The sequence below is a fragment of the Hemiscyllium ocellatum genome, unplaced genomic scaffold (genome assembly GCF_020745735.1).
Source record: "Hemiscyllium ocellatum isolate sHemOce1 unplaced genomic scaffold, sHemOce1.pat.X.cur. scaffold_1081_pat_ctg1, whole genome shotgun sequence".
NCBI classification, from domain to species: Eukaryota; Metazoa; Chordata; class Chondrichthyes; order Orectolobiformes; family Hemiscylliidae; genus Hemiscyllium; species Hemiscyllium ocellatum.
The window spans coordinates 26728-34988 of record NW_026867669.1 but is presented as its reverse complement, the minus strand read 5'-3'; positions in this window follow the sequence as shown (position 1 = coordinate 34988).

Sequence of the window (8261 nt, the reverse complement as noted above, 5' to 3'; positions counted from 1 at the left end):
GAGAACCACAAACAGTTCGCTTAAGTCTAGAAATGCAACTTTTAAAACTACTAAATCAAAACTACTGACAACAACTTCTGCAACATAACAGCATAAACATAACTGAAAGGAGACTTTCTCCCTTGTCCACAAGGGGCACTCATACTATCCGTTAATCCCACATTGACTCCTTCCAGCTGAAGCTATGCCACCTCCCCAGACACCACCAAGTAAGAAAAACAAATACCAATATCTTATGACAAGAAAGTTACAAGTGGGTACCCAACCCATCCCTTCCATATTGTAATCCTAGGCACTCCTGACAGAACAACAACATTAAAAAAAATTGTAACCCCAACGTATATTAAAAGCGAAACCAAGATCACCCCCCAACAAACAGGTAAACCAGGCAAACTACAGACAAAAAAGGGGCAGAATAAAGTAATTGTCCATGTAAATCCGCCCAATCAGTCTATTTTAGAGCATCGAAGAGGTCCTTTGCCTGTTCTGGAGAATCAAAGTTGAACATGGACCCTCTGTGGCTGAGACGCAGTATCGCTGGCTATCTCATGAAATACTGGATATTCGGGTCCCTCAGCCGCTTTTTTACCTCATCAAAGGCCTTCCTCTTCCTAATCACAACTGGGGAAAAGTCCTGAGAAAGCATGATTTGTGATCCTTTATATACCATAGCCTGGGGATCCTTCCGCAGTGCTCCAGAGGCTTCCAGCATCATTTGTTTGTCTCTATAATTCTGGAGCCACACTAGGACCAGGTTGAGGCACTGGTCCGACCCAGGCCTGCGCACGGCGACCCAGTGGGCCCTCCCGACCCACACCTGGCCTGCCTCAACCTCCAGCCTTAGAGACTGTGGGAGCCATTGCTCCAGAAAGCTGATGAGCTGGCCTTCTCTTTCCCGGTCAGGAAGCCCCAGGACCTGGATATTCTTCCAACGACCTTGATTTTCGAGACTGTCGACCTGCTCCTCCAAGGCCCGCACTCAGCGTTCCAGGGCCTGAACCTGGCCTGCTGAGGATTCAGCCGCAGTCTCGGAAGCCGTGGCCCGTTGCTCCGCTTCCCCAATACGCTGGCCAAGACTCTGAATCTCCAGGTCACACCTCTGCAGCATGACCGACATCAATTCCAGCCTGGCCCGGGTCTCCTCCATCAATGCATCGATCTTCTCTGGGAATTTTACAAACTCCGAGATCAAGCTGTGCTCTGCAGTTAAGTTCCCCAGGGCGGTGCGAAGCCGCAGATGCGTCCATTGTTGCAGAGGGTTCCCTGCCTGGTGCAAGCTCCATTGTCCTTTTCCCTTAGTCATATTAAGAATGCACCAAACTGTTCAAATCTGGTGCACGGTATCTCTAAAGTCAGGGGAAAAAAAACTAGTTTGACCATTTAAAAATTGAAGAGAGGGTGAGTGCCCCACTTTGTGTGGATTCTGGCACAGAGCTCAGCAAAAGCAGACCTTCTGGGTCACCGCCATCTTGAATCCCCCAGACCTTTGTATTTAAATCCCAGAATGAGACTTTAGCTGTGAAACGCAGAGGCTGGAGTGCTATAACCTTAAACCATGTCAGACACTCCAATTGGGAGTCAATGGAGAGAGAAACAGTTAAAGGCTTAGATTTTACCTTATCAATTCTGCCAGAAATGGTGGCTGTGTAAATGGGGGTGGGTGAGAAGGGGTTAGATTGTGGGAAAGGAGGTAAGACTCAGGAAGCTGGGAGTTAGGTTTGCCACTGTCTCCAGTGGAATTTTAATAGAGCGTATGTGATGATCAGCTTACTGTCCCATAGCTGGTCTGATTGACAGGCTTGGCTTCCAGTGGAAAGGGAGCAGGACAGTGGAGACTCCAGATTCAGATAGGTCCATCAGTGGATGAAGGATCTAGGCAGGGGCATGAGATGTCCTAATTGTGGGGGTCATCTCAGTGGCTGAGAGGGCACAATCACAACACAGGAAAACAGGAAATAGAATGTGGCCACTCAAAAAGGGAGGAAGGCGTAAAACAGGTAACTATAGGCCAATTAGCCTGACATCGATTGCTGGAAAAGTGTCAATTAGTAAGGAAGCAATACAGGAACGTTTGGAAATTCATAACCTAGTCAAGCTGAGTCAGCATGACTTCATGAAAGGGAAATAGTGCCTGACAATATTATGACAATTTTTTCATGAAGTCTCATGAGAGTGGATGGAGGTGAACCAGTGGATATGTTGTCGTTGGATTTCCAGAAGATGTTTGGCAAGATAACTCAACTGATAAGAGCTCATAATGTTGGAGATGGTACTGTATATTGGCATGAATAAAGAATTGGCTAACGGGCAGGAAACAGCGAGTGGGATAAAGGCATCTTCTCCAGGTCGACAATCTGTAAACAGTGGGATTGCACAGGGAATCGGTGCACAGGGACTGCAAATGTTTACAATATAAATACTTCAAGGAAGGAAGTGACTGTACAATAGACAAATCTGCAGATGACACAAAGATGTGTGAAGATGCAAATTGTGAAGGGATTACAAACAGTTTACAGACAGATAATCATAAGTTACATAAGTGGGCAAAATTTTGGCAAGTGAAGTATGAAAATGTGTAATTGTTCATTTTGGAAGGGAGATCAAAAAGAAGCATATTATTTAAGGAAGCATTCATTATATTATGATTAAAATGTTCAGAATTAACCTTTTTTGTTCTTGTGAAGAAAGAAAATACAGTAACAGATTCCCATGGATCTAATGCCTTTTGTACCTCAAGCTGTCTCAAAAGCCCACTGAAGTAGTTTGGAAGTGCAGGCAATGTTGTAAACAGGAAATTATCAAAGCTGCTACAAACGTACAAGAATGGTTCAAGGAATGAGAAACCTTGATTATCTGGATAGATCAAAGAAGTTGGGATAATTCTCCTTGGAGAGAAGAAGGCTGAGAGGAGATCTGATAGAGGTTTTCAAATGAGTGAACTGGATAGAGTACAGGGGGAAAAACTGTTCCCACTCTGAAAAGAAGAAAGAACAAGAGGGCATCCAATTAGAGTGATGTGCAAAGGCAGCATGAGTGATATAAGAAGAAAACTTTTCCACACAGTGAGTAGCTAGGATATGGAGTACACTGCCTGGAAATGTTATAGAGGGAGGTTGATTTGAAGTAATCAAGAGGTCATTGAATGATTATTTGGATTGATATGGTGAGCAGGAAAGGAGGGCAAAGGTAGGAGATTGTCACTAAGGAACAGAACCAGTGCAGACACAATGGACCATGTGGACTCTTTCAGCACTGTAGTGACTGTACAATTCTTGGAGTTATACAGCGAACAGATTCTTCAGTCCAACTCACCCACAACAATCAAATATCCTCAATTAATCTAGTCCCATATCTCTCTAAACCCTTCCTAATCATGTGCACATTTGATGCCCTTTAAATATTGTAATTGTACCAGCCTCCACCACTTACTCTAGAAGCTCATTCCATACACATACCATCCTCTCTGTGAAACCATTGCCCCACAGGGTCCTCTTTAATCTTTCCCCTCTCACCTTAAACCTATATCTTCTAGTTTTGGATCCTCCTGCTCTGGGAAAAAGTCCTTGGCTACTCACCTTATCCATGCCCCTCATAAATCTCTATAAGATCACCCCTTAGACTCCGACACTCCAAGCAAAATAGCCCCAGCCTAAACAGCCTCTCCTTGTAGGTCAAACCCTCAAACTCCAGAAACATCCTTGTAAGTCTTTTCAGCACCCTTTCAAGATTAACAAAATCCTTCCGATAGCTGAAAGACCAGAAGTGAATGCACTATTCCAAAAGTGGTCTAACCAATGTCCTGTTCAGCTGTGACATGACATCTGAAGTGCTATATTCAATCCACTGACCCATAAAGGCAGAGTAACCAAACGCCTGCTTCACGTCATGATTTTTGACAGAGCGGCGAAGAGAGAAAGTGAGGTGAAGCGAGGAGCTACCGGGAAGGCAAGGGCATAGTTTATATTTGGGCAGTGGCTAAACCCAAGATACTACACGTGTAGTATCTCCCTCCCGCATCCCTCCTCTAACCAGAAGAAAAAATCTCTGTAAAGTAAAGCTTTTATTTTTTCTTTATCTTTCTTTTTCATATTTTTAAGTGCATTGTTTGGGTTTAGTTCGTTCATATAAAGCTAAGCTTACAATGGCAGGGGACCTCAGACCTGTGGCATGTGACTCTTGTTTGTTGTGGGAGCTTAGGAACGTGTCTGACATTCCTGACTCTTACACTTGCAAGAAGTGTGTCCAGCTGCAGCTCGTGTTTGACCGCATGATGGCTCTGGAGCTGTGGATGGACTCACTGTGGGGCATCCGCGATGCTGAGGAGGCCGTGGATAGCACGTTTAGTGAACTGGTCACACCGCAGGTTAGAATTGCTGAGGGAGACAATGAATAGGTGACCAAAAGACAGAAAAAGAACAGGAAGGCAGTGCAGGTGTCCCCTGCAGTCAGCTCCCCCCAAAACAGGTATACTGTTTGGATACTGTTGGGGGAGATAGCTCACTAGGGGAGGGCAGCAGTTGCCAAGATCCTGGTACCGTGGCAGATACTGCTGTTCAGAAGGGCAGGACACAGACTCGTAGGGCCATAGTCATAGGGGATTCTATTGTGAGGGGAGTAGATAGGCGATTGTGTGGCCGAAAATGAATCTCCCAGATGGTATGTTGCCTCCCAGGTGCTCGGGTCAGGGATGTCAACGATCGGCTGCAGAGCATTCTAAGAGGGGAGGGTGAACAGCCAGTTGTCTTGGTGCATATAGGCACCAACGATATAAGTAGAAAGCGAGATGAGGTCCTGAAAGAAGAATTCAGGGAGCGAGGAGAGAAGTTAAAGAGGAGGACCTCAAAGGTAGTGATCTCAGGATTACTACCAGTACCACGTGCTAGCCAGCGTAGAAGTGAAAAAATAGGCAGGGGATGGCTTGAGAGATGGTGTAGGAGCCAGGGGTTCAGATTTGTTGGACATTGGGACTGGTTCTGGGGAAGGTGGGACTATTACAAAAGGGACGGTCTGAACCAGACCGGAACCAATGTCCTTAGGGAGTTTTTGCTACTGCTGTTTTAAACTAATGTGCCAGGGGACTGGGAACCAGAAGAGAAAACAAGTAGGCAGCGAAGTGGAGACTGGAGACTGTAAGAATCATGAAGATAGAATTAATAAAGGGAAGAGTAGGCCGAGAGCAGATAAGCGCAAAAGAACTGGTGGCCTGAAATGCATCTACTTTAATGCAAGGGATATAGTGTGTAAGGCAGATGAACTTAGGGCTTGGATTGGTGCCTGGGAGTATGACTTTATTGCAATCACAGAGACTTGGTTGAAGGAAGGGCATGATGATTGACAACTAAATGTTCCAGGATATAGATGCTTCAGATAGGACAGGGAAGGAAGTAAAAGGGGGTGGAGTTGCATTGCTGGTCAGGGACGGTATCGCGACTGTGCTAAAGGAGCACACTCTGGAGGTGTTGGGTAGTGAGGCATTATGGGTGGAGCTGAGAAATACGAAGGGTGCAGTTACACTGTTGGGGTTGTATTACCGGCCTCCCAACAGTGATCGTGAGGTAGAAGAACAAATAGGTAAACAGATTATGGAAAGATGTAGAGGCAATAGGGTAGTGGTGATGGGAGATTTTAATTTTCCCATCATTGACTGGGATATACTATAAAGATCCAAAGCAATGCATCCATGAACTCTACAGCTAACAATTGGTTTTAGACTAACATGTTCAGGGGAATTGTTGTCTTCTAGTCCCATATATTGCACCAGAACAATATCAGTTTGAATACTAATTACTTCATATTCCTTATTCTACATGTTGTTTTCTTGTGTTTTGATCTTATACTCATCAATATTCTGGAAAGTGTGTATGCAACTGTTAGCAAGAAGACAGCTACAAAGAACAGAATTTGAATATTTGGGGATCCTGGGTTCGGTGTAATTAACTTCCCCGGTGACGTTTTTTATTTAATTGCTGAGATGTGAACATCACTGGCTGGCTATTACCCATCCCTAGTTGCCCTTGAGATGGTGGTGTTGAGCTGCCTTCTTGAACTGCTGCAATCCACCTCACAATTCCATCAGGGAGAGCATTCCAGGAATTTGACCCAGCGACAGTGAAGGAACATCGATATATTTCCAAGTCAGGATGGTGAGTGGCTTGGAGAGGAACATGAAGGTGGTGGTGTTCCCATATATCTGCTGCTCTTACCCTTCTAGGTGGAAGTGTTCGTGGGTTTGGAAGGTGCTGTCTGAGGATCTTTGGTCAATTTCTGCAGGGCATCTAGTACATAGTATACACTGCTGGGACTGAGTATCCAAGGTGGAAGGAGTGGATGCTTATGGATATGGTGCCAATCAAGAGGACTGCTTTGTCCAGGATGGTGTCCAGCCTTTTGAGTGTTATTGAAGCTGTATTCATCCAGATAAGTAAGGAGTAGTCCATTACACTCCTGAATTGTGCCTTGTAGATGGTGGACAGGCTTTGGGGAGTCAGGAGGTGAGTTGCTCACCACAGTATTACTGGCCTCTGACCAGCTCTTGACACCACTATGTTTAGTTGGCAAGTCCAGTTGACTTTCTGATCAATGATAATGCTCAGGATGCTTATAGTGGGGTGTTCAGAGATGATAGCATCATTGAATGTCAAGGAATAGTGATTAGATTGCTTCTTATTGGTGATGACCATTGGCTGGCATTTGTGTGGCGCAAATGTTACTTACCACTTGTCAGTCCAAGCCTGGATGTTGTTACATTTGCTGAAAATGTGTTGCTGGTTAAAGCACAGCAGGTCAGGCAGCATCCAAGGAACAGGAAATTCGACGTTTCGGGCCAGAGCCCTTCATCAGGAATCGGAGGCTCTGGCCCAAAACGTCAAATTTCCTGTTCCTTGGATGCTGCCTGACCTGCTGTGCTTTAACCAGCAACACATTTTCAGCTCTGATCTCCAGCATCTGCAGACCTCACATTTTACTCTGTTGGTATATTTGAACATGGCATGCTTCAGTATTTGAGGAGTCGCAAAAGGTGCTGAACATTGGTGAACTTCCCCACGTCCAATGATCAAGAGGAGATTGCTGATGAACATACAACATAGAACAGAGAACATAGAACGTTACAGCGCAGTTCAGGCTCTTCAACCCTCGATGTTGTGCCGACCTGTGAAAGTAATCTGATGCCCATCTGACCTGCACCGTAAGTAGCTGAACAAGTTTGGGCTTAGAATACTACTCTGAGGAACTCCTGTAGAGATGTCCTCGAGTTGAGATGACTGACCAACAACCACAGCCATCTTCTTATGTGCCAGGTATGAGTCTAACCAGCGAAAAGTTTGTCCCTTACACTCACTGATGCCAGTTTTGCAGCTTTGATGTCAAAGACCATCACTCTCTCCTACCCTCTGGAATTCAGCTCTTTTGTCCATCTTTGAACCAAGGCTGTGATGAGGTGAGGAGCTGAGGCCCTGGCAGAACCCAAACTGGGTGTCACTGAGCAGGTTATTGCTGAGCAGATGCTGCTTGATTGCACCATTGATGACACCTTCCATCACTTTACTAATGATCAACAGTAGACTGTAGTAACTGGCTGGGATGGTTTGTCCTGCTTTTTATGTAAGGGATACCTGGGAAGTTTTCTACATTGTCGCATGGATGCCAGTATTGGAATTGTACTGTATCAGCTTGGCTCGGGGAATGGGAAGTTCTGGGGCACAAGGCTTCAGTACTATTGCCGGAATGTTGTTAGGGCCCATAGCCTTTGCAGTATCCAGTGCCTCCAACTGTTCTTTAATATCACATGGAGTGAATCTAATTGGCTGAGGACTGGTATTTGTAATGCTGGGGACCGCTGGAAGAGGCCGAGATAGATCATCCACTCAGCATGTTTGGTAAAAATTTGCAGCAAATCCTTTAGCATATTTTTGTACTGCTTTGTGGGCTCTTCCATCTTTGAGGATGGGGATATTTGTGGAGCCTCCTTCTTCAGTGAGTTGTTTAATTGTCCACCACCATTCATGACTGAATGTAGCAGGACTAGAAATCTTTTGGTTGTGAGATCGCTAAGCTCTGTCTATCATTGCTGCTTATGCTGTTTGGCTGCAAGTGGTCCTGTTTGGTAGCTTCATCAGGGTGACACCTCATCTTCAGGTATGCCTGGTGTTACTGCTATCATGCCCTCCTGCACTCTGCATTGAACCAGGGTTGACCCCCCCTGCCTTGCTGGCAATGGTTGAGTGGGGGATATGCCTGGCCATGAGGTTGCACATTAGGCT